A 24,317-nucleotide genomic window follows, 5' to 3' on the forward strand; every position below is an offset into this window, starting at 1 on the left:
TAGCAACTTCTAGAATCGGACGGAGCTCGTAGCCGATGCCCTTGCTTACGCAGGAAAAATCTGTTGGAGCTACGGTTTTCCAGGTAGTACAACGGCAAAACCGTCGTTTCCGTGGTGTAGCGGTTATCACGTCTGCTTTACACGCAGAAGGTCCCCGGTTCGATCCCGGGCGGAAGCACGACTTTTTTAAACCCGTTTTCGGATTCCATTTCCGAGATAACGTCACGTCTGCGTGTGCGGGATAATAAATGTCGTGTGCTACACCGATATCGCCTCATTTTACTGTCAAATGCTCTTGCTCCCATAGTGCACCGGTATTCAGTAACTCAGAACGCTCGTAGCTCCATTCTGGCCTGCAAAATTTAGTATCCATTTCTTCAAGACTACTTCAAGTTCGCTTCATACTGGCTTTCCTGATCTCTTTGCACTCGCCTTGTCACAACTCTGTTGAAGTGTGAACGTAACTAATAGTGAGAAACTCTTAACTACGCTCAGTCTTGTATCCCACTCTTTGGTTGACGTTGTCGCTAATCAGATGAAGGTAGACTGCTCCACGATTGAGCTTCGTCTCCACTCACGGTGCACACGTTCTGCAAAGACAACCTTTGTTTTCCGTTGCATGCAAGATTACTGTCGGCTCTTCTACAGAAATCGACCTATGTAATTTACTGGTATCAGATTCTTGCCATATCAAACGGTCCCTTCATGACCGTAGGGCCACACACAGCGTGCTGCGGCAAGCATCTGTTCTTCATTGCAGAGCTACAAACGTGGGTGAGCCCCACCTACTCTTCAGCACGGTCAAAACGGTAGGGCTCGTCGGGGATTTGAACCCGGGACCTCCTGCACCCAAAGCAGGAATCATACCCCGAGACCAACGAGCGACTTGCCGGTGGCAGTGAAGGTAATCCCAAGCAGTCCAGCTCCGAGGAACACAAACTTTCATGTAAATCAGAAAGAAAAGCGCTTTCTGAAGGCAGCGCCCACCACTGATGGAAAGAATATTAAAGGCAATGAATGTAGAGTGAATAATTTCATCGCGCTCTGCAGATGAACAGACGGTGGTGTTTCACTTTCGTCATGTGCTTTCTTAGCATCAAGGGAAGGCAAATGCACTAAACAAAAGAACACCGGGAATCCGAAACACCAACTCATAACGAAAAGATAGCGGAATATACTGCAAGCAAAACTTCCAAACACGACTCCTGAAGGCGTCGGTGCCTTAAGAATTATTCCGTGCAGCAATGATCATCTACGAAGAGCCAACTGTATGTGTCGCTCCACCACGCAACTTTTTTTGATATCGTTTTACCTAAATTTCCATTACCTGTTCGTTACAAGAATACCGTGTGGCTTTCAACTGGTCTGCTTCGTCCAGCAGCGATAGTAGTAACTAAACCGACCACAGTATCATTAAAAGTAGGTCAGACACAAAAGTCGGAGTTGCTCTGTAGCTCATGTTATTCTGCTTTCAAATGCAATTGTATGGCTGGGAGTAGGGGCGTACTCCTGTAATGCAGGCGTCCGGGAGGCCGTTTCTGTGGGAGACATCTGGGAACAACTACAGACACGGCCGTTTCATTAGCTCAGGAACGACCGCGATGCTCTTATCGAGCTCTGCAGATTGACCGGACTGCAGTGCGGAATTTTCTGCTAGTGGTGGTGTGAGCAAAACTACATCGGGAAACCGAAACAGACGACTCATAACGAAAAGATTGCGGAATGTACTGCAAAAGCAAACGTTGGAGAAGACGAACTCTGAAGCCGTCGGTGCTTTAACAATCATTCCGTGCAGCAACGATAATCTGGGAAGAGCGAAGGGTGGGTTCCGCTCGACCACACAACAAATTTTATATAATGTTCTACTTGTTCTAAATTTGCGTTTCCAGATCATCAGTAAAATACTGTGTGATTTACACCTGGCTTGCTTCTTCCAAAAGCGATATTAAGAAATACATCGACTGCAACGTCATTAGGGGTCGCGGGTCCGGGCGCCGGCGCGCCAGCGGCGGCCTGTCGGGGCTGCTGGTGCCTCCATGTAGAGCTACCGCTGGGCCCGGGCTCCTTGCCGCTAACGAAGTGATTGCTTTTGGTGACATCATATGCAATAGCGACTGCGCGAATTGACGGTAGCTCGTACGGAAAGCAAGAGTAGCTGATGCTACCGAGGACTCGGCCGCGAGCTTGTCCGAGGACTTCTTGGGCTCTTATTCGTGGTGGCATTCAGACAGGCAAGGGTGCTGTCGATTGTTGCGTACGAATGCGAAATACCTGCATTGTGCGTTTCCGCAAAGTGATTTTTACGCCAAAGTTGTGATCGTCCTGCAAGTTGTGTCACATGTGGATCTCAGAGCTTAGCAGTTTCCGTGGTGTAGCGGTTATCACGTCTGCCTAACAGGCAGAAGGTCTCCGTTTCGATTCCGGGCGTAATCACTTTTTCGTCGCACTCAACAAGACACTTGCTACAATCTCTACTGTGAACATTTAAATCAATTTCAAACGTCCAACCACCAGGCTGCAGATGGCTCAAATGATACGTGAAACTCTTTCAGAACCGGCTACTTGGTTTTTGTGCTTACCTGGAGGGCAGGAAATGCGCGGAACAGCCGCCGGCATGCCGGTAGTCGCCACACGTTTGCACAAAACGCAAGGGCTCGTCCGGGATTTGAACCCGGGACCTCCTGCACCCGAAGCAGGAATCATACCCCCTTTTTTTTTTTTTTTTTTTTTTAATCTCATTTTGTTCGCTTGTGTTCGTTTCATCTGCTCGGGGCGGACGTCGTAAGAAATCCTGTTAAGTTCGTAGTTGATCGATTAACTCAGTTTTTTTAATTACAGAGGGAAGCTAACCCTCTGACCGAATACCCCTAGACCAACGTGCCTTCTCGATGCACATGACTATCGCCTCCGTTCTTGGTATCATCGTGCAGAGCTGCTGCTCACCCAGCGTTCTCCCTGGCTGTTGCGGTTTGATTGTTTTTATCGTTGTCTTTTACTATAGCAACTTCTAGAATCGGACGGAGCTCGTAGCCGATGCCCTTGCTTACGCAGGAAAAATCTGTTGGAGCTACGGTTTTCCAGGTAGTACAACGGCAAAACCGTCGTTTCCGTGGTGTAGCGGTTATCACGTCTGCTTTACACGCAGAAGGTCCCCGGTTCGATCCCGGGCGCAAGCACGACTTTTTTTAAACCCGTTTTCGGATTCCATTTCCGAGATAACGTCACGTCTGCGTGTGCGGGATAATAAATGTCGTGTGCTACACCGATATCGCCTCATTTTACTGTCAAATGCTCTTGCTCCCATAGTGCACCGGTATTCAGTAACTCAGAACGCTCGTAGCTCCATTCTGGCCTGCAAAATTTAGTATCCATTTCTTCAAGACTACTTCAAGTTCGCTTCATACTGGCTTTCCTGATCTCTTTGCACTCGCCTTGTCACAACTCTGTTGAAGTGTGAACGTAACTAATAGTGAGAAACTCTTAACTACGCTCAGTCTTGTATCCCACTCTTTGGTTGACGTTGTCGCTAATCAGATGAAGGTAGACTGCTCCACGATTGAGCTTCGTCTCCACTCACGGTGCACACGTTCTGCAAAGACAACCTTTGTTTTCCGTTGCATGCAAGATTACTGTCGGCTCTTCTACAGAAATCGACCTATGTAATTTACTGGTATCAGATTCTTGCCATATCAAACGGTCCCTTCATGACCGTAGGGCCACACACAGCGTGCTGCGGCACGCATCTGTTCTTCATTGCAGAGCTACAAACGTGGGTGAGCTCCACCTACTCTTCAGCACGGTCAAAACGGTAGGGCTCGTCCGGGATTTGAACCCGGGACCTCCTGCACCCAAAGCAGGAATCATACCCCTAGACCAACGAGCCACTTGCCGGTGGCAGTGAAGGTAATCCCAAGCAGTCCAGCTCCGAGGAACACAAACTTTCATGTAAATCAGAAAGAAAAGCGCTTTCTGAAGGCAGCGCCCACCACTGATGGAAAGAATATTAAAGGCAATGAATGTAGAGTGAATACTTTCATCGCGCTCTGCAGATGAACAGACGGTGGTGTTTCACTTTCGTCATGTGCTTTCTTAGCATCAAGGGAAAGCAAATGCACTAAACAAAAGAACACCGGGAATCCGAAAACACCAACTCATAACGAAAAGATAGCGGAATATACTGCAAGCAAAACTTCCAAACACGACTCCTGAAGGCGTCGGTGCCTTAAGAATTATTCCGTGCAGCAATGATCATCTACGAAGAGCCAACTGTATGTGTCGCTCCACCACGCAACTTTTTTTGATATCGTTTTACCTAAATTTCCATTTACCTGTTCGTTACAAGAATACAAGTTCCTAGATAACAGAACGCAGCACGTCATTCTCAATGGAGAGAAGTCTTCCGAAGTAAGAGTGATTTCAGGTGTGCCGCAGGGGAGTGTCATAGGACCGTTGCTATTCACAATATACATAAATGACCTGGTGGATGACATCGGAAGTTCACTGAGGCTTTTTGCAGATGATGCTGTGGTGTATCGAGAGGTTGCAACAATGGAAAATTGTACTGAAATGCAGGAGGATCTGCAGCGAATTGACGCATGGTGCACGGAATTGCAATTGAATCTCAATGTAGCGAAGTGTAATGTGATGCGAATACATAGAAAGATAGGTCCCTTATCATTTAGCTACAAAATAGCAGGTCAGCAACTGGAAGCAGTTAATTCCATAAATTATCTGGGAGTACGCATTAGGAGTGATTTAAAATGGAATGATCATATAAAGTTGATCGTCGGTAAAGCAGATGCCAGACTGAGATTCATTGGAAGAATCCTAAGGAAATGCAATCCGACAACAAAGGAAGTAGGTTACAGTACGCTTGTTCGCCCAATGCTTGAATACTGCTCAGCAGTGTGGGATCCGCACCAGGTAGGGTTGATAGAAGAGAGAGAGAAGATCCAACGGAGAGCAGCGCGCTTCGTTACAGGATCATTTAGTAATTGCGAAAGCGTTACGGAGATGATAGATAAACTCCAGTGGAAGACTCTGCAGGAGAGACGCTCAGTAGCTCAGTACGGGCTTTTGTTGAAGTTTCGAGAAACATACCTTCTCCGAAGAGTCAAGCAGTATGTTGCTCCCTCCTACGTATATCTCGCGAAGAGACCATGAGGATAAAATCAGAGAGATTAGAGCCCACACAGAAGCATACCGACAATCCTTCTTTCCACGTACAATACGAGACTGGAATAGAAGGGAGAACCGATAGAGGTACTCAGGGTACCCTCCGCCACACACCGTCAGGTGGCTTGCGGAGTACGGATGTTGATGTAGATGTAGATACCGTGTGGCTTTCAACTGGTCTGCTTCGTCCAGCAGCGATAGTAGTAACTAAACCGACCACAGTATCATTAAAAGTAGGTCAGACACAAAAGTCGGAGTTGCTCTGTAGCTCATGTTATTCTGCTTTCAAATGCAATTGTATGGCTGGGAGTAGGGGCGTACTCCTGTAATGCAGGCGTCCGGGAGGCCGTTTCTGTGGGAGACATCTGGGAACAACTACAGACACGGCCGTTTCATTAGCTCAGGAACGACCGCGATGCTCTTATCGAGCTCTGCAGATTGACCGGACTGCAGTGCGGAATTTTCTGCTAGTGGTGGTGTGAGCAAAACTACATCGGGAAACCGAAACAGACGTCTGGCGTGAGGTCGGTCGCTCGACGGCGCGTTCGGCGCGGGCCCGCCCGTAGCCGGCGCGCCGTAAGGCACGGAGGCTCGCACTGGGGCGTATCGCTTCCAGACGGGCGTGCCGCGGCAGTCCTCACAGGGGAAGTGACGCGTCTCCTATAGGCTCTCCTTCCCAAGTGGCTCTTTCCGCCTTCCCGTGGTGCCAGACGTTAAGCTTGGCGTTTTGCCTTGCGACAAAAGGGAGAGCTGCGACCCAACCCGATGCGAAAGCGAAGGGTGCATGGCACAGGGGGAGCTGTGTCGAGGGACGAACATCTGTCCCTTCTGTTCGCAGGGCCCAGACCAGCAGGAGCTCTGCATGCCGGCGACTTCGTTTGTCGGCGTGGGATCGCGGCGCGAGTCGGCAAGGGTGCCTCGCCGCGCCCCTGGGTAACCGGGGCGTGTTCTGCCAAACCCAGGAGGTGGTGACATCGCCTGGGCTAGGTTAACTGGGTCCAGACCGCCGAACGTCTGGGGGACCGGCCCGCCACCTGAGTAGGAGTGGGTCCTTGGCCGAAAGGTGGAAACTCGGGCTAGTAGGCGGCGAAGGACGAGAGGTGCATCCGCCTCTCCGGAGTGCGGGGTGCAGTTGCCGAGGAGCGTCGCGTGAAATCGCCGATGATGAAGCCATCGATGGGGACCAGTGCGCTGGCGACGGCGCGCTGAACCCAGCAGTTCGAGAAAGCCCTTGACCTTGGGGCGAGGTCGGTGGGCGAGCTGCAAGAAGTCCCCCCCCATGCCAGAGGAGCCGGTCCGGGGTAAGAGACGGGCTCCCAACTTTTTTCACTCGTCTACATCATCATGGCTGAACAAGAGACGAGTGACTCGAGTGTGCATTCGAGGTGTTCGATGCCTATTGTTCCTGTCCCAGAAGAGGGCCTGGGGCAAAACGTGGAGAATGTAACTGACTGGCACAACAGAATAAATCAATTATTGGACTCTAGTATAAAGAACGGCAAGATAAGCAATACTGCTGTCCTGTCCATCAAAAAGGAGCTTGCCGCCTGGGCGATCGCTAGCGCAAAGCTCGAGGGGCGGCTAGAAGAACTAGAAAAAGAAAACGAGCGTCTACGTAAACAGCCGACAAAAACATGGGCTGGTGTAGCTGCGCAAGCGGCTCCAAAAACGCAAACCACAAAAGAGACAATCGCCAAGGTGTCGAAAAGGCCGGACACGGCGGTCTTCTTGAGACCCCTGTCCGGACATGATACTAAGAAAGTACAAGAAATATTCACCACAACGGTGAACCCTGCAAAAGAAAAAATTAAAATAAACAAAGTTAAGGCAACCAAAAATGTGGTTATTGTAAATGTTGCTACAGAAGAAGACAGGGAAAAAATACTTAATCACACGAAGCTTAATAAGGTAGTGAAATGCGAACCGCCTAAAAAGCGGAATCCGCTGGTGATATTATATGATGTACCTGTGGCAATAGAGGAAAATGAGATATATGAAGCCATAAAAGAACAGAACTTCGAGGAAATGAATATGGAAGCCTTCAAAAATGAGTTTAAGTTGCGCTTCAGAACGGGACCCCGCGATCGTGATGTTGTCCATCACGTCGCGGAAGTCTCGGGGAGTATGTGGCGCAAACTGACCGCTATGGGCAGAATTTATATGGGGTTCCACGCAATTAATGTGAGGGACTACCTGGTGGTTCCCAGATGTCATAACTGCGGTGATCTGGACCATGTCCACAAGCATTGCGAGAGGAAGCCGGCCTGCTCCAGGTGTGGGGCAGAATACCATACAAGGAAAACCTGTTGTAAAACAGGGATATGTATCCCTTGTGTGAGAAGAGGAAAGAAAAGTTGCAATGCTACTGGAAGGAACTGCCCTACATACAGGATGCTCGAGCAACGGCTTATAGCAAGAATAGACTATGGCTGAGTCTGTTCCTGCATCCAGGAAGCCCAAAAGGAAGTCGCCCAGTAAGAGGTTAAGGGATGCGTTGAGAGCAAGCAGATTTAGAGAACCTCTGCGGAAGTTCAACAATGCAACTACTGGAAAAGTGCAAATGGTAGACATAGGGATTCAAACAGACCCTAGTGGGCAGAAGGACGCACCCTCTCCTCCAAGCTGGGGAAGAAGGTCGATTACAGATCATGAGCGACCAAAAGGGCATCCTGTGGTAGGGAGTTTGACTTTCCCGACAATCAAAGACAACACAGCTGATGAAGGGAAAATACAAATCAATGATGTGAGCAGTACGAGTACGTTGAAAGATCCACCCTCCTTTGGAGGCATGGGCGTGGATCCAAGGAGGATTTATCCAAATTTGGAACAGGCATTGCAGCTATCGCGCCTGGAGGAGCCGGCTGTCCTCACCACCGCTTTAAGGCATGTGGTGCGTGTTGGCCATGAATATGGTAGAGACGTCACCTTTTCGGTAATGGAGGCTGTGGATAGAATACAGCTCAAGACAATGAATCTCCCCACTGACTTTGGAGCCCTACGTGACTTGGTGAAAAAAGTATTCGAAAGGCGAAACGAAAAATTTGATCTGGAAGAACTATATCACCAGTCTGTAATTACAAATGGAAGGCTTGCACACGACTGGAATAAGACCTGGCCAGAATCGCATATTAGAACATACTTTTCCACTGAGCCTTATAAACGTAGGGCAGATTAACTGTCATAACAGCAGACTAGTCACGCAGGAACTCCGGAAGGTGGTGGAGGAGAGGAGACTTGACATACTCTGTCTACAGGAGCCATACTCTCAAGCTGGACGGATCCCCTTTACAGCTGCCAACTGGCAAATAACTCATAGCACAGGTGAGCCAAAAGCTGCAATCATAATTATTAACAAGGCACTGAGAGTTACAGTGCTTACACAGCTTTCTGATGACCACTGCAATGTCGTGGAGTTGCAATCACCCATCGGGGTACTGTACATCATTAATATGTACTTCCAGTACGGAAGGGAGATTGACGAGTTCTTAGATAAACTAACTCAGATAACCACGGCACTGCAGGGGCGGAGAATAATAGTCACAGCAGACATAAATGCAAAGTCCCCCCTGTGGTTCAGCGGCACAAGAGATGAACGTGGAGAAAAGGCTGAAGAGACCATCATGGCCCTACAGCTCATGGTCGCTAACAAGCAAGGGCACCCCCCTACCTATGCAGGTGGCGGGGGAGAAGGTACCAATATTGATATTACCTTGGTAACGCCCAACGCCGCAACCAAGGTAATTGATTGGAAAGTATGGGAACACATGACAACAAGTGACCACAATCTGATTACCTTTTCACTGGGAGACAAGGAGTGCCGCTGGGACATGGGGTGGGAGCTGCAATTCAATTACAATAGGGCCGACTGGGATCGCCTGGCGAGAGAGTGTGACATTCCGACATGGCCGGAAGGTGACGTAAACGTGGAGCTATACGCCGAAGAACTGGTGAGTGCAGTCAACAGAGCGGTGAAAGCAGCCGTACCAACCAGGAGGAGAGCCGTCGCGGCCTCCCCAACACCATGGTCGACAGAACTAGAACAGATGCGCCAGTCTGTAAGGAGGGCTAGGAGGTACTACCAGCGGTGTGCCGTCTGGAGGGAAAAACAACGATGGCTACAAATTTACAGAGAGGCGAAGGATCATTTTCAACAGGAGCTCAGGGCAGTCCGACTTGCAAGCTGGGAAAAATTTGTTTTAAATCAACTCGCCACAGACCCATGGGGTACCCCTTACAAACTAGTACGGGAGAAAATAAGATCGCCCATGGTGCTGTCCACCGTCAGGAGCGGGGACCGGATGACAGAGACTTGGCAGGAAACTGCCGAGGTCCTTCTCCGGGTCCTGCTGCCTGATGATGTGGAAGAAGAGGATACAGAAGTACAAAGGCTGATCAGGGAGGAAGACCGACAAGATTATGAAAACAACAGTATGGTCTATCCCTTCTCAGAAGAGGAGGTCGAAGCCCAGATAAAAGCCCTCAAAAAGGGGAAGGCTCCTGGACCAGACGGTATCACAACGGAAGTGGTGCAGTTCCTGGCTCCCCAGCTGGTGGCACCTCTCACCAAGTTGTACAATGAGTGCTTGAGACTCAGAAAATTCCCTAACACCTGGAAGAAGGCAAATGTTGTAATACTCAAGAAAGGCCCAGATAAGGACCCAAAAGAAGCCAAATCATACAGGCCCATCTGCCTACTAGACATACTGGGGAAACTTTTTGAGAGGTTGCTGGCAGACAGACTGGCTGCACATCGTGTGTTGTGTGGGATGTGCGACAGGCAATTCGGTTTCCGGTCGGGGAGATCAGCGTCTGACGCTATCGCCCTTGCCGCGGAGGTCTGTGGCTCAGCCCCGCACAAATACATTGTTGGCATCATGGTGGATATCAGCGGCGCCTTCGACAATCTGTGGTGGCCCTCGCTCTTCTCTCGCTTACGAGAGAAAGAGTGTCCAGGGCCGCTATATGGTTGTTTTAGGAGCTACTGTGAGGGAAGGGAGGTCTGGCTATCGTCCCCTAGCGGGAGGGTTAGAAAGAAGATTACAAAGGGGTGTCCACAGGGCTCTGTCCTTGGGCCACTCTTTTGGGACATAACAATGGAACCACTCTTAGAAGATCTGCAGAATAGCGAGGATGTGCTAGAGGGCATAGCCTACGCAGACGACCTCCTTCTGTTGGTTGGCGGCCGCAGCCGCGAAGAACTGGAACCGAAAATTGAGAGAGCAATTTCTATCTTGACCACATGGTGTCACAGAACAAAAATGACTATATCACCCAGTAAGTCTACATATCTATTGCTCAAGGGACAACTAGTTAGGAACCCGACGGTGAGAATAGACGGCTCGCCAGTGCTTCGGCGACGTGAGGCCCGGTACTTGGGCGTAATCGTCGATGAGAGATGGAACTATACATCGCATGTTGACACAATAACACAGAGATCCCTAGAAACACTGAATAAACTCACTGGCATAGGACACAAGCGGTTTCACTTACCACCAGACCTAATCAAACTATATCATAACAGCATACTGACCTCCATTGTGGGATACGCGTCAGGAGTCTGGGCTCACAGGCTTACGAGGGTCATGCCTGCCATGGCCGTGAGGAGAGTGCAGCGGAATATGCTCCTGCGCTCTGTAGGAGCATATAGAACAACACCAGGGGGGGCGCTATTAGTACTCATGGGGCTGTGTCCTCTGGACATTAAAATAAGAGAACAGGCGGCATGGTACTGGGCCAAGAAAGGCAACAGGGATAAAATGATAGAAATAATGGGGATCTACACGGGCTTTAAATCGGAAATTAGAAATAGGGGGGAAGAACTTTGGCAAGAGCAATGGGATGCGGACGACACAGGTCGGAGAACGCATGAACTGCTGCCAAATATTAAGGAGCGCTTACAGCTCAGATATTTCAAGCCATCAAGAGGACTTCTGCACTTCCTCACTGGACATGGACCCTATCCAGCATACTTATGCAGAATCGGGAAACGGGCTACACCAGCGTGCGACTGTGGGGCCCCACAGGGCACCCCAGACCATGTGGTGTATGAGTGCCATCTCTTTGACGAAGTAGCATCACAACTCAGACTCCAACTACCAAATCAAGACACGTACCACTTACTCAGGCGCGAGGATCACTTTCAAACTTTAAATAATCTTGCGAATGAGATCTCGGGCAAAATATTAAAGGACTTTCTTAGGAACAATCAAAATTAACCCGAAACTGACAAACACCTGACCAGACCTAAGTGCACCCGTCCCTTTCCGCCGGACGTGGAATTGGCCAGCCGTTTCACGGCTGGGATCCGCCACGCTCCTGGACCAGGAGGAGGGTGCACATTTCTACCGGATTTGACCAACACACCGAAATTGACAGTAGCGTAGGAATAGGTTAAGAAGTAGGATAAGTTAGGATAATACCTAGTATAAACTGCAGCGGTTCAAACGTCTTGGGCCAGCCCGGTGCCAGGGGCATGCCCACTGGGATCAGCTCAGTGGGCCCGGCCACAAACAGTAGGTTTATACTCACGCTGGCACGTGTGTAACGTTGCAGTTAGATTAAGTAGGTTAATATTAGAAGTAGAAATGCCCATAGCGAAAACAAAAAACTAACACTAAAAAGTAGGTAATAATATTAAGCAATGAATGCTGTAGTAACTGTATTATTGTATGTAAGCAAAGACCCACTAATGCTTCAGGTGGTGGGTTATTCTGTATCATAATATAACATTGGTTAATAAAGATATTTTTTTTTTTTAAAAAAAAAAAAAAAAAAAAAACCGAAACAGACGACTCATAACGAAAAGATTGCGGAATGTACTGCAAAAGCAAACGTTGGAGAAGACGAACTCTGAAGCCGTCGGTGCTTTAACAATCATTCCGTGCAGCAACGATAATCTGGGAAGAGCGAAGGGTGGGTTCCGCTCGACCACACAACAAATTTTATATAATGTTCTACTTGTTCTAAATTTGCGTTTCCAGATCATCAGTAAAATACTGTGTGATTTACACCTGACTTGCTTCTTCCAAAAGCGATATTAAGAAATACATCGACTGCAACGTCATTAGGGGTCGCGGGTCCGGGCGCCGGCGCGCCAGCGGCGGCCTGTCGGGGCTGCTGGTGCCTCCATGTAGAGCTACAGCTGGGCCCGGGCTCCTTGCCGCTAACGAAGTGATTGCTTTTGGTGACATCATATGCAATAGCGACTGCGCGAATTGACGGTAGCTCGTACGGAAAGCAAGAGTAGCTGATGCTACCGAGGACTCGGCCGCGAGCTTGTCCGACGACTTCTTGGGCTCTTATTCGTGGTGGCATTCAGACAGGCAAGGGTGCTGTCGATTGTTGCGTACGAATGCGAAATACCTGCATTGTGCGTTTCCGCAAAGTGATTTTTACGCCAAAGTTGTGATCGTCCTGCAAGTTGTGTCACATGTGGATCTCAGAGCTTAGCAGTTTCCGTGGTGTAGCGGTTATCACGTCTGCCTAACAGGCAGAAGGTCTCCGTTTCGATTCCGGGCGTAATCACTTTTTCGTCGCACTCAACAAGACACTTGCTACAATCTCTACTGTGAACATTTAAATCAATTTCAAACGTCCAACCACCAGGCTGCAGATGGCTCAAATGATACGTGAAACTCTTTCAGAACCGGCTACTTGGTTTTTGTGCTTACCTGGAGGGCAGGAAATGCGCGGAACAGCCGCCGGCATGCCGGTAGTCGCCACACGTTTGCACAAAACGCAACTGCTCGTCCGGGATTTGAACCCGGGACCTCCTGCACCCGAAGCAGGAATCATACCCCTAGACCAACGAGCCTTCTCGATGCACAGGACTATCGCCTCCGTTCTTGGTATCACCGTGCAGAGCTGCTGCTCACCCAGCGTTCTCCCTGGCTGTTGCGGTTTGATTGTTTTTATCGTTGTCTTTTACTATAGCAACTTCTAGAATCGGACGGAGCTCGTAGCCGATGCCCTTGCTTACGCAGGAAAAATCTGTTGGAGCTACGGTTTTCCAGGTAGTACAACGGCAAAACCGTCGTTTCCGTGGTGTAGCGGTTATCACGTCTGCTTTACACGCAGAAGGTCCCCGGTTCGATCCCGGGCGGAAGCACGACTTTTTTTAAACCCGTTTTCGGATTCCATTTCCGAGATAACGTCACGTCTGCGTGTGCGGGATAATAAATGTCGTGTGCTACACCGATATCGCCTCATTTTACTGTCAAATGCTCTTGCTCCCATAGTGCACCGGTATTCAGTAACTCAGAACGCTCGTAGCTCCATTCTGGCCTGCAAAATTTAGTATCCATTTCTTCAAGACTACTTCAAGTTCGCTTCATACTGGCTTTCCTGATCTCTTTGCACTCGCCTTGTCACAACTCTGTTGAAGTGTGAACGTAACTAATAGTGAGAAACTCTTAACTACGCTCAGTCTTGTATCCCACTCTTTGGTTGACGTTGTCGCTAATCAGATGAAGGTAGACTGCTCCACGATTGAGCTTCGTCTCCACTCACGGTGCACACGTTCTGCAAAGACAACCTTTGTTTTCCGTTGCATGCAAGATTACTGTCGGCTCTCCTACAGAAATCGACCTATGTAATTTACTGGTATCAGATTCTTGCCATATCAAACGGTCCCTTCATGACCGTAGGGCCACACACAGCGTGCTGCGGCACGCATCTGTTCTTCATTGCAGAGCTACAAACGTGGGTGAGCTCCACCTACTCTTCAGCACGGTCAAAACGGTAGGGCTCGTCCGGGATTTGAACCCGGGACCTCCTGCACCCAAAGCAGGAATCATACCCCTAGACCAACGAGCGACTTGCCGGTGGCAGTGAAGGTAATCCCAAGCAGTCCAGCTCCGAGGAACACAAACTTTCATGTAAATCAGAAAGAAAAGCGCTTTCTGAAGGCAGCGCCCACCACTGATGGAAAGAATATTAAAGGCAATGAATGTAGAGTGAATAATTTCATCGCGCTCTGCAGATGAACAGACGGTGGTGTTTCACTTTCGTCATGTGCTTTCTTAGCATCAAGGGAAGGCAAATGCACTAAACAAAAGAACACCGGGAATCCGAAACACCAACTCATAACGAAAAGATAGCGGAATATACTGCAAGCAAAACTTCCAAACACGACTCCTGAAGGCGTCGGTGCCTTAAGAATTATTCCGTGCAGCAATGATCATCTACGAAGAGCCAACTGTATGTGTCGCTCCACCACGCAACTTTTTTTGATATCGTTTTACCTAAATTTCCATTACCTGTTCGTTACAAGAATACTGTGTGGCTTTCAACTGGTCTGCTTCGTCCAGCAGCGATAGTAGTAACTAAACCGACCACAGTATCATTAAAAGTAGGTCAGACACAAAAGTCGGAGTTGCTCTGTAGCTCATGTTATTCTGCTTTCAAATGCAATTGTATGGCTGGGAGTAGGGGCGTACTCCTGTAATGCAGGCGACCGGGAGGCCGTTTCTGTGGGAGACATCTGGGAACAACTACAGACACGGCCGTTTCATTAGCCCAGGAACGACCGCGATGCTCTTATCGAGCTCTGCAGATTGACGAGACTGCAGTGCGGAATTTTCTGCTAGTGGTGGCTCGGGGTTAAGAGAAGTCGGGAGGTGTGAGCAAAACTACATCGGGAAACCGAAACAGACGACTCATAACGAAAAGATTGCGGAATGTACTGCAAAAGCAAACGTTGGAGAAGACGAACTCTGAAGCCGTCGGTGCTTTAACAATCATTCCGTGCAGCAACGATAATCTGGGAAGAGCGAAGGGTGGGTTCCGCTCGACCACACAACAAATTTTATATAATGTTCTACTTGTTCTAAATTTGCGTTTCCAGATCATCAGTAAAATACTGTGTGATTTACACCTGGCTTGCTTCTTCCAAAAGCGATATTAAGAAATACATCGACTGCAACGTCATTAGGGGTCGCGGGTCCGGGCGCCGGCGCGCCAGCGGCGGCCTGTCGGGGCTGCTGGTGCCTCCATGTAGAGCTACCGCTTGGCCCGGGCTCCTTGCCGCTAACGAAGTGATTGCTTTTGGTGACATCATATGCAATAGCGACTGCGCGAATTGACGGTAGCTCGTACGGAAAGCAAGAGTAGCTGATGCTACCGAGGACTCGGCCGCGAGCTTGTCCGAGGACTTCTTGGGCTCTTATTCGTGGTGGCATTCAGACAGGCAAGGGTGCTGTCGATTGTTGCGTACGAATGCGAAATACCTGCATTGTGCGTTTCCGCAAAGTGATTTTTACGCCAAAGTTGTGATCGTCCTGCAAGTTGTGTCACATGTGGATCTCAGAGCTTAGCAGTTTCCGTGGTGTAGCGGTTATCACGTCTGCCTAACAGGCAGAAGGTCTCCGTTTCGATTCCGGGCGTAATCACTTTTTCGGCGCACTCAACAAGACACTTGCTACAATCTCTACTGTGTGTGCGCGAATTGACGGTAGCTCGTACGGAAAGCAAGAGTAGCTGATGCTACCGAGGACTCGGCCGCGAGCTTGTCCGACGACTTCTTGGGCTCTTATTCGTGGTGGCATTCAGACAGGCAAGGGTGCTGTCGATTGTTGCGTACGAATGCGAAATACCTGCATTGTGCGTTTCCGCAAAGTGATTTTTACGCCAAAGTTGTGATCGTCCTGCAAGTTGTGTCACATGTGGATCTCAGAGCTTAGCAGTTTCCGTGGTGTAGCGGTTATCACGTCTGCCTAACAGGCAGAAGGTCTCCGTTTCGATTCCGGGCGTAATCACTTTTTCGTCGCACTCAACAAGACACTTGCTACAATCTCTACTGTGAACATTTAAATCAATTTCAAACGTCCAACCACCAGGCTGCAGATGGCTCAAATGATACGTGAAACTCTTTCAGAACCGGCTACTTGGTTTTTGTGCTTACCTGGAGGGCAGGAAATGCGCGGAACAGCCGCCGGCATGCCGGTAGTCGCCACACGTTTGCACAAAACGCAAGGGCTCGTCCGGGATTTGAAACCGGGACCTCCTGCACCCGAAGCAGGAATCATACCCCTAGACCAACGAGCCTTCTCGATGCACATGACTATCGCCTCCGTTCTTGGTATCACCGTGCAGAGCTGCTGCTCACCCAGCGTTCTCCCTGGCTGTTGCGGTTTGATTGTTTTTATCGTTGTCTTTTACTATAGCAACTTCTAGAATCGGACGGAGCTCGTAGCCGATGCCCTTGCTTACGCAGGAAAAATCTGTTGGAGCTACGGTTTTCCAGGTAGTACAACGGCAAAACCGTCGTTTCCGTGGTGTAGCGGTTATCACGTCTGCTTTACACGCAGAAGGTCCCCGGTTCGATCCCGGGCGGAAGCACGACTTTTTTAAACCCGTTTTCGGATTCCATTTCCGAGATAACGTCACGTCTGCGTGTGCGGGATAATAAATGTCGTGTGCTACACCGATATCGCCTCATTTTACTGTCAAATGCTCTTGCTCCCATAGTGCACCGGTATTCAGTAACTCAGAACGCTCGTAGCTCCATTCTGGCCTGCAAAATTTAGTATCCATTTCTTCAAGACTACTTCAAGTTCGCTTCATACTGGCTTTCCTGATCTCTTTGCACTCGCCTTGTCACAACTCTGTTGAAGTGTGAACGTAACTAATAGTGAGAAACTCTTAACTACGCTCAGTCTTGTATCCCACTCTTTGGTTGACGTTGTCGCTAATCAGATGAAGGTAGACTGCTCCACGATTGAGCTTCGTCTCCACTCACGGTGCACACGTTCTGCAAAGACAACCTTTGTTTTCCGTTGCATGCAAGATTACTGTCGGCTCTCCTACAGAAATCGACCTATGTAATTTACTGGTATCAGATTCTTGCCATATCAAACGGTCCCTTCATGACCGTAGGGCCACACACAGCGTGCTGCGGCACGCATCTGTTCTTCATTGCAGAGCTACAAACGTGGGTGAGCTCCACCTACTCTTCAGCACGGTCAAAACGGTAGGGCTCGTCCGGGATTTGAACCCGGGACCTCCTGCACCCAAAGCAGGAATCATACCCCTGGACCAACGAGCCACTTGCCGGTGGCAGTGAAGGTAATCCCAAGCAGTCCAGCTCCGAGGAACACAAACTTTCATGTAAATCAGAAAGAAAAGCGCTTTCTGAAGGCAGCGCCCACCACTGATGGAAAGACTATTAAAGGCAATGAATGTAGAGTGAATAATTTCATCGCGCTCTGCAGATGAACAGACGGTGGTGTTTCACTTTCGTCATGTGCTTTCTTAGCATCAAGGGAAGGCAAATGCACTAAACAAAAGAACACCGGGAATCCGAAACACCAACTCATAACGAAAAGATAGCGGAATATACTGCAAGCAAAACTTCCAAACACGACTCCTGAAGGCGTCGGTGCCTTAAGAATTATTCCGTGCAGCAATGATCATCTACGAAAAGCCAACTGTATGTGTCGCTCCACCAAGCAACTTTTTTTGATATCGTTTTACCTAAATTTCCATTACCTGTTCGTTACAAGAATACCGTGTGGCTTTCAACTGGTCTGCTTCGTCCAGCAGCGATAGTAGTAACTAAACCGACCACAGTATCATTAAAAGTAGGTCAGACACAAAAGTCGGAGTTGCTCTGTAGCTCATGTTATTCTGCTTTCAAATGCAATTGTATGGCTGGGAGTAGGGGCGTACTCCTGTAATGCAGGCGACCGGGAGGCCGTTTCTGTGGGAGACATCTGGGAACAACTACAGACACGGCCGTTTCATTAGCTCAGGAACGACCGCGATGCTCTTATCGAGCTCTGCAGATTGACCGGACTGCAGTGCGGAATTTTCTGCTAGTGGTGGTGTGAGCAAAACTACATCGGGAAACCGAAACAGACGACTCATAACGAAAAGATTGCGGAATGTACTGCAAAAGCAAACGTTGGAGAAGACTAACTCTGAAGCCGTCGGTGCTTTAACAATTATTCCGTGCAGCAACGATAATCTGGGAAGAGCGAGCGTGGGTTCCGCTCGACCACACAACAAATTTTATATAATGTTCTACTTGTTCTAAATTTCCGTTTCCAGATCATCAGTAAAATACTGTGTGATTTACACCTGGCTTGCTTCTTCCAAAAGCGATATTAAGAAATACATCGACTGCAACGTCATTAGGGGTCGCAGGTCCGGGCGCCGGCGCGCCAGCGGCGGCCTGTCGGGGCTGCTGGTGCCTCCATGTAGAGCTACCGCTGGGCCCGGGCTCCTTGCCGCTAACGAAGTGATTGCTTTTGGTGACATCATATGCAATAGCGACTGCGCGAATTGACGGTAGCTCGTACGGAAAGCAAGAGTAGCTGATGCTACCGAGGACTCGGCCGCGAGCTTGTCCGACGACTTCTTGGGCTCTTATTCGTGGTGGCATTCAGACAGGCAAGGGTGCTGTCGATTGTTGCGTACGAATGCGAAATACCTGCATTGTGCGTTTCCGCAAAGTGATTTTTACGCCAAAGTTGTGATCGTCCTGCAAGTTGTGTCACATGTGGATCTCAGAGCTTAGCAGTTTCCGTGGTGTAGCGGTTATCACGTCTGCCTAACAGGCAGAAGGTCTCCGTTTCGATTCCGGGCGTAATCACTTTTTCGGCGCACTCAACAAGACACTTGCTACAATCTCTACTGTGTGTGCGCGAATTGACGGTAGCTCGTACGGAAAGCAAGAGTAGCTGATGCTACCGAGGACTCGGCCGCGAGCTTGTCCGACGACTTCTTGGGCTCTTATTCGTGGTGGCATTCAGACAGGCAAGGGTGCTGTCGATTGTTGCGTACGAATGCGAAATACCTGCATTGTGCGTTTCCGCAAAGTGATTTTTACGCCAAAGTTGTGATCGTCCTGCAAGTTGTGTCACATGTGGATCTCAGAGCTTAGCAGTTTCCGTGGTGTAGCGGTTATCACGTCTGCCTAACAGGCAGAAGGTCTCCGTTTCGATTCCGGGCGTAATCACTTTTTCGTCGCACTCAACAAGACACTTGCTACAATCTCTACTGTGAACATTTAAATCAATTTCAAACGTCCAACCACCAGGCTGCAGATGGCTCAAATGATACGTGAAACTCTTTCAGAACCGGCTACTTGGTTTTTGTGCTTACCTGGAGGGCAGGAAATGCGCGGAACAGCCGCCGGCATGCCGGTAGTCGCCACACGTTTGCACAAAACGCAAGGGCTCGTCCGGGATTTGAACCCGGGACCTCCTGCACCCGAAGCAGGAATCATACCCCTAGACCAACGAGCCTTCTCGAAGCACATGACTATCGCCTCCGTTCTTGGTATCACCGTGCAGAGCTGCTGCTCACCCAGCGTTCTCCCTGGCTGTTGCGGTTTGATTGTTTTTATCGTTGTCTTTTACTATAGCAACTTCTAGAATCGGACGGAGCTCGTAGCCGATGCCCTTGCTTACGCAGGAAAAATCTGTTGGAGCTACGGTTTTTCAGGTAGTACCTAAATTTCCATTACCTGTTCGTTACAAGAATACCGTGTGGCTTTCAACTGGTCTGCTTCGTCCAGCAGCGATAGTAGTAACTAAACCGACCACAGTATCATTAAAAGTAGGTCAGACACAAAAGTCGGAGTTGCTCTGTAGCTCATGTTATTCTGCTTTCAAATGCAATTGTATGGCTGGGAGTAGGGGCGTACTCCTGTAATGCAGGCGTCCGGGAGGCCGTTTCTGTGGGAGACATCTGGGAACAACTACAGACACGGCCGTTTCATTAGCTCAGGAACGACCGCGATGCTCTTATCGAGCTCTGCAGATTGACCGGACTGCAGTGCGGAATTTTCTGCTAGTGGTGGCTCGGGGTTAAGAGAAGTCGGGAGGTGTGAGCAAAACTACATCGGGAAACCGAAACAGACGACTCATAACGAAAAGATTGCGGAATGTACTGCAAAAGCAAACGTTGGAGAAGACGAACTCTGAAGCCGTCGGTGCTTTAACAATCATTCCGTGCAGCAACGATAATCTGGGAAGAGCGAAGGGTGGGTTCCGCTCGACCACACAACAAATTTTATATAATGTTCTACTTGTTCTAAATTTGCGTTTCCAGATCATCAGTAAAATACTGTGTGATTTACACCTGGCTTGCTTCTTCCAAAAGCGATATTAAGAAATACATCGACTGCAATGTCATTAGGGGTCGCGGGTCCGGGCGCCGGCGCGCCAGCGGCGGCCTGTCGGGGCTGCTGGTGCCTCCATGTAGAGCTACCGCTGGGCCCGGGCTCCTTGCCGCTAACGAAGTGATTGCTTTTGGTGACATCATATGCAATAGCGACTGCGCGAATTGACGGTAGCTCGTACGGAAAGCAAGAGTAGCTGATGCTACCGAGGACTCGGCCGCGAGCTTGTCCGACGACTTCTTGGGCTCTTATTCGTGGTGGCATTCAGACAGGCAAGGGTGCTGTCGATTGTTGCGTACGAATGCGAAATACCTGCATTGTGCGTTTCCGCAAAGTGATTTTTACGCCAAAGTTGTGATCGTCCTGCAAGTTGTGTCACATGTGGATCTCAGAGCTTAGCAGTTTCCGTGGTGTAGCGGTTATCACGTCTGCCTAACAGGCAGAAGGTCTCCGTTTCGATTCCGGGCGTAATCACTTTTTCGTCGCACTCAACAAGACACTTGCTACAATCTCTACTGTGAACATTTAAATCAATTTCAAACGTCCAACCACCAGGCTGCAGATGGCTCAAATGATACGTGAAACTCTTTCAGAACCGGCTACTTGGTTTTTGTGCTTACCTGGAGGGCAGGAAATGCGCGGAACAGCCGCCGGCATGCCGGTAGTCGCCACACGTTTGCACAAAACGCAAGGGCTCGTCCGGGATTTGAACCCGGGACCTCCTGCACCCGAAGCAGGAATCATACCCCTAGACCAACGAGCCTTCTCGATGCACATGACTATCGCCTCCGTTCTTGGTATCACCGTGCAGAGCTGCTGCTCACCCAGCGTTCTCCCTGGCTGTTGCGGTTTGATTGTTTTTATCGTTGTCTTTTACTATAGCAACTTCTAGAATCGGACGGAGCTCGTAGCCGATGCCCTTGCTTACGCAGGAAAAATCTGTTGGAGCTACGGTTTTCCAGGTAGTACAACGGCAAAACCGTCGTTTCCGTGGTGTAGCGGTTATCACGTCTGCTTTACACGCAGAAGGTCCCCGGTTCGATCCCGGGCGGAAGCACGACTTTTTTTAAACCCGTTTTCGGATTCCATTTCCGAGATAACGTCACGTCTGCGTGTGCGGGATAATAAATGTCGTGTGCTACACCGATATCGCCTCATTTTACTGTCAAATGCTCTTGCTCCCATAGTGCACCGGTATTCAGTAACTCAGAACGCTCGTAGCTCCATTCTGGCCTGCAAAATTTAGTATCCATTTCTTCAAGACTACTTCAAGTTCGCTTCATACTGGCTTTCCTGATCTCTTTGCACTCGCCTTGTCACAACTCTGTTGAAGTGTGAACGTAACTAATAGTGAGAAACTCTTAACTACGCTCAGTCTTGTATCCCACTCTTTGGTTGACGTTGTCGCTAATCAGATGAAGGTAGACTGCTCCACGATTGAGCTTCGTCTCCACTCACGGTGCACACGTTCTGCAAAGACAACCTTTGTTTTCCGTTGCATGCAAGATTACTGTCGGCTCTTCTACAGAAATCGACCTATGTAATTTACTGGTATCAGATTCTTGCCATATCAAACGGTCCCTTCATGACCGTAGGGCCACACACAGCGTGCTGCGGCACGCATCTGTTCTTCATTGCAGAGCTACAAACGTGGGTGAGCTCCACCTACTCTTCAGCACGGTCAAAACGGTAGGGCTCGTCCGGGATTTGAACCCGGGACCTCCTGCACCCAAAGCAGGAATCATACCCCTAGACCAACGAGCCACTTGCCGGTGGCAGTGAAGGTAATCCCAAGCAGTCCAGCTCCGAGGAACACAAACTTTCATGTAAATCAGAAAGAAAAGCGCTTTCTGAAGGCAGCGCCCACCACTGATGGCAAGAATATTAAAGGCAATGAATGTAGAGTGAATAATTTCATCGCGCTCTGCAGATGAACAGACGATGGTGTTTCACTTTCGTCATGTGCTTTCTTAGCATCAAGGGAAGGCAAATGCGCTAAACAAAAGAACACCGGGAATCCGAAACACCAACTCATAACGAAAAGATAGCGGAATATACTGCAAGCAAAACTTCCAAACACGACTCCTGAAGGCGTCGGTGCCTTAAGAATTATTCCGTGCAGCAATGATCATCTACGAAGAGCCAACTGTATGTGTCGCTCCACCACGCAACTTTTTTTGATATCGTTTTACCTAAATTTCCATTACCTGTTCGTTACAAGAATACCGTGTGGCTTTCAACTGGTCTGCTTCGTCCAGCAGCGATAGTAGTAACTAAACCGACCACAGTATCATTAAAAGTAGGTCAGACACAAAAGTCGGAGTTGCTCTGTAGCTCATGTTATTCTGCTTTCAAATGCAATTGTATGGCTGGGAGTAGGGGCGTACTCCTGTAATGCAGGCGTCCGGGAGGCCGTTTCTGTGGGAGACATCTGGGAACAACTACAGACACGGCCGTTTCATTAGCTCAGGAACGACCGCGATGCTCTTATCGAGCTCTGCAGATTGACCGGACTGCAGTGCGGAATTTTCTGCTAGTGGTGGCTCGGGGTTAAGAAAAGTCGGGAGGTGTGAGCAAAACTACATCGGGAAACCGAAACAGACGACTCATAACGAAAAGATTGCGGAATGTACTGCAAAAGCAAACGTTGGAGAAGACGAACTCTGAAGCCGTCGGTGCTTTAACAATCATTCCGTGCAGCAACGATAATCTGGGAAGAGCGAAGGGTGGGTTCCGCTCGACCACACAACAAATTTTATATAATGTTCTACTTGTTCTAAATTTGCGTTTCCAGATCATCAGTAAAATACTGTGTGATTTACACCTGGCTTGCTTCTTCCAAAAGCGATATTAAGAAATACATCGACTGCAATGTCATTAGGGGTCGCGGGTCCGGGCGCCGGCGCGCCAGCGGCGGCCTGTCGGGGCTGCTGGTGCCTCCATGTAGAGCTACCGCTGGGCCCGGGCTCCTTGCCGCTAACGAAGTGATTGCTTTTGGTGACATCATATGCAATAGCGACTGCGCGAATTGACGGTAGCTCGTACGGAAAGCAAGAGTAGCTGATGCTACCGAGGACTCGGCCGCGAGCTTGTCCGACGACTTCTTGGGCTCTTATTCGTGGTGGCATTCAGACAGGCAAGGGTGCTGTCGATTGTTGCGTACGAATGCGAAATACCTGCATTGTGCGTTTCCGCAAAGTGATTTTTACGCCAAAGTTGTGATCGTCCTGCAAGTTGTGTCACATGTGGATCTCAGAGCTTAGCAGTTTCCGTGGTGTAGCGGTTATCACGTCTGCCTAACAGGCAGAAGGTCTCCGTTTCGATTCCGGGCGTAATCACTTTTTCGTCGCACTCAACAAGACACTTGCTACAATCTCTACTGTGAACATTTAAATCAATTTCAAACGTCCAACCACCAGGCTGCAGATGGCTCAAATGATACGTGAAACTCTTTCAGAACCGGCTACTTGGTTTTTGTGCTTACCTGGAGGGCAGGAAATGCGCGGAACAGCCGCCGGCATGCCGGTAGTCGCCACACGTTTGCACAAAACGCAAGGGCTCGTCCGGGATTTGAACCCGGGACCTCCTGCACCCGAAGCAGGAATCATACCCCTAGACCAACGAGCCTTCTCGATGCACATGACTATCGCCTCCGTTCTTGGTATCACCGTGCAGAGCTGCTGCTCACCCAGCGTTCTCCCTGGCTGTTGCGGTTTGATTGTTTTTATCGTTGTCTTTTACTATAGCAACTTCTAGAATCGGACGGAGCTCGTAGCCGATGCCCTTGCTTACGCAGGAAAAATCTGTTGGAGCTACGGTTTTCCAGGTAGTACAACGGCAAAACCGTCGTTTCCGTGGTGTAGCGGTTATCACGTCTGCTTTACACGCAGAAGGTCCCCGGTTCGATCCCGGGCGGAAGCACGACTTTTTTTAAACCCGTTTTCGGATTCCATTTCCGAGATAACGTCACGTCTGCGTGTGCGGGATAATAAATGTCGTGTGCTACACCGATATCGCC

General features: G+C 49.3%; 15 non-coding genes across 15 annotated transcripts; 6 read left to right on the plus strand and 9 right to left on the minus strand.

The window, feature by feature from the left end:
- The first annotated feature begins 105 nt into the window (after positions 1-105).
- Trnav-uac (transfer RNA valine (anticodon UAC)) lies at positions 106-178 on the plus strand. The gene has a single exon. It is a non-coding gene; the product is annotated as a tRNA-Val (tRNA).
- A 2,925-nt stretch (positions 179-3,103) lies between these two features.
- Positions 3,104-3,176, plus strand: Trnav-uac (transfer RNA valine (anticodon UAC)). The gene has a single exon. It is a non-coding gene; the product is annotated as a tRNA-Val (tRNA).
- Positions 3,177-3,811: 635 nt separating this feature from the next.
- On the minus strand, positions 3,812-3,883 carry Trnap-ugg (transfer RNA proline (anticodon UGG)). The gene has a single exon. It is a non-coding gene; the product is annotated as a tRNA-Pro (tRNA).
- A 9,033-nt stretch (positions 3,884-12,916) lies between these two features.
- Positions 12,917-12,988, minus strand: Trnap-cgg (transfer RNA proline (anticodon CGG)). Its single transcript has one exon. It is a non-coding gene; the product is annotated as a tRNA-Pro (tRNA).
- Positions 12,989-13,209: 221 nt separating this feature from the next.
- On the plus strand, positions 13,210-13,282 carry Trnav-uac (transfer RNA valine (anticodon UAC)). Its single transcript has one exon. It is a non-coding gene; the product is annotated as a tRNA-Val (tRNA).
- Positions 13,283-13,915: 633 nt separating this feature from the next.
- On the minus strand, positions 13,916-13,989 carry Trnap-ugg (transfer RNA proline (anticodon UGG)). Its single transcript has one exon. It is a non-coding gene; the product is annotated as a tRNA-Pro (tRNA).
- A 2,157-nt stretch (positions 13,990-16,146) lies between these two features.
- Positions 16,147-16,218, minus strand: Trnap-cgg (transfer RNA proline (anticodon CGG)). The gene has a single exon. It is a non-coding gene; the product is annotated as a tRNA-Pro (tRNA).
- A 221-nt stretch (positions 16,219-16,439) lies between these two features.
- Trnav-uac (transfer RNA valine (anticodon UAC)) lies at positions 16,440-16,512 on the plus strand. The gene has a single exon. It is a non-coding gene; the product is annotated as a tRNA-Val (tRNA).
- A 634-nt stretch (positions 16,513-17,146) lies between these two features.
- Trnap-ugg (transfer RNA proline (anticodon UGG)) lies at positions 17,147-17,218 on the minus strand. The gene has a single exon. It is a non-coding gene; the product is annotated as a tRNA-Pro (tRNA).
- A 2,131-nt stretch (positions 17,219-19,349) lies between these two features.
- On the minus strand, positions 19,350-19,421 carry Trnap-cgg (transfer RNA proline (anticodon CGG)). The gene has a single exon. It is a non-coding gene; the product is annotated as a tRNA-Pro (tRNA).
- Positions 19,422-20,990: 1,569 nt separating this feature from the next.
- Trnap-cgg (transfer RNA proline (anticodon CGG)) lies at positions 20,991-21,062 on the minus strand. Its single transcript has one exon. It is a non-coding gene; the product is annotated as a tRNA-Pro (tRNA).
- Positions 21,063-21,283: 221 nt separating this feature from the next.
- Positions 21,284-21,356, plus strand: Trnav-uac (transfer RNA valine (anticodon UAC)). The gene has a single exon. It is a non-coding gene; the product is annotated as a tRNA-Val (tRNA).
- A 635-nt stretch (positions 21,357-21,991) lies between these two features.
- Positions 21,992-22,063, minus strand: Trnap-ugg (transfer RNA proline (anticodon UGG)). The gene has a single exon. It is a non-coding gene; the product is annotated as a tRNA-Pro (tRNA).
- Positions 22,064-23,854: 1,791 nt separating this feature from the next.
- On the minus strand, positions 23,855-23,926 carry Trnap-cgg (transfer RNA proline (anticodon CGG)). Its single transcript has one exon. It is a non-coding gene; the product is annotated as a tRNA-Pro (tRNA).
- Positions 23,927-24,147: 221 nt separating this feature from the next.
- Trnav-uac (transfer RNA valine (anticodon UAC)) lies at positions 24,148-24,220 on the plus strand. Its single transcript has one exon. It is a non-coding gene; the product is annotated as a tRNA-Val (tRNA).
- The last annotated feature ends 97 nt before the right edge of the window (positions 24,221-24,317 follow it).

The sequence above is a fragment of the Schistocerca gregaria genome, chromosome 2, assembly GCF_023897955.1.
Source record: "Schistocerca gregaria isolate iqSchGreg1 chromosome 2, iqSchGreg1.2, whole genome shotgun sequence".
Taxonomy (NCBI): domain Eukaryota; kingdom Metazoa; phylum Arthropoda; class Insecta; order Orthoptera; family Acrididae; genus Schistocerca; species Schistocerca gregaria.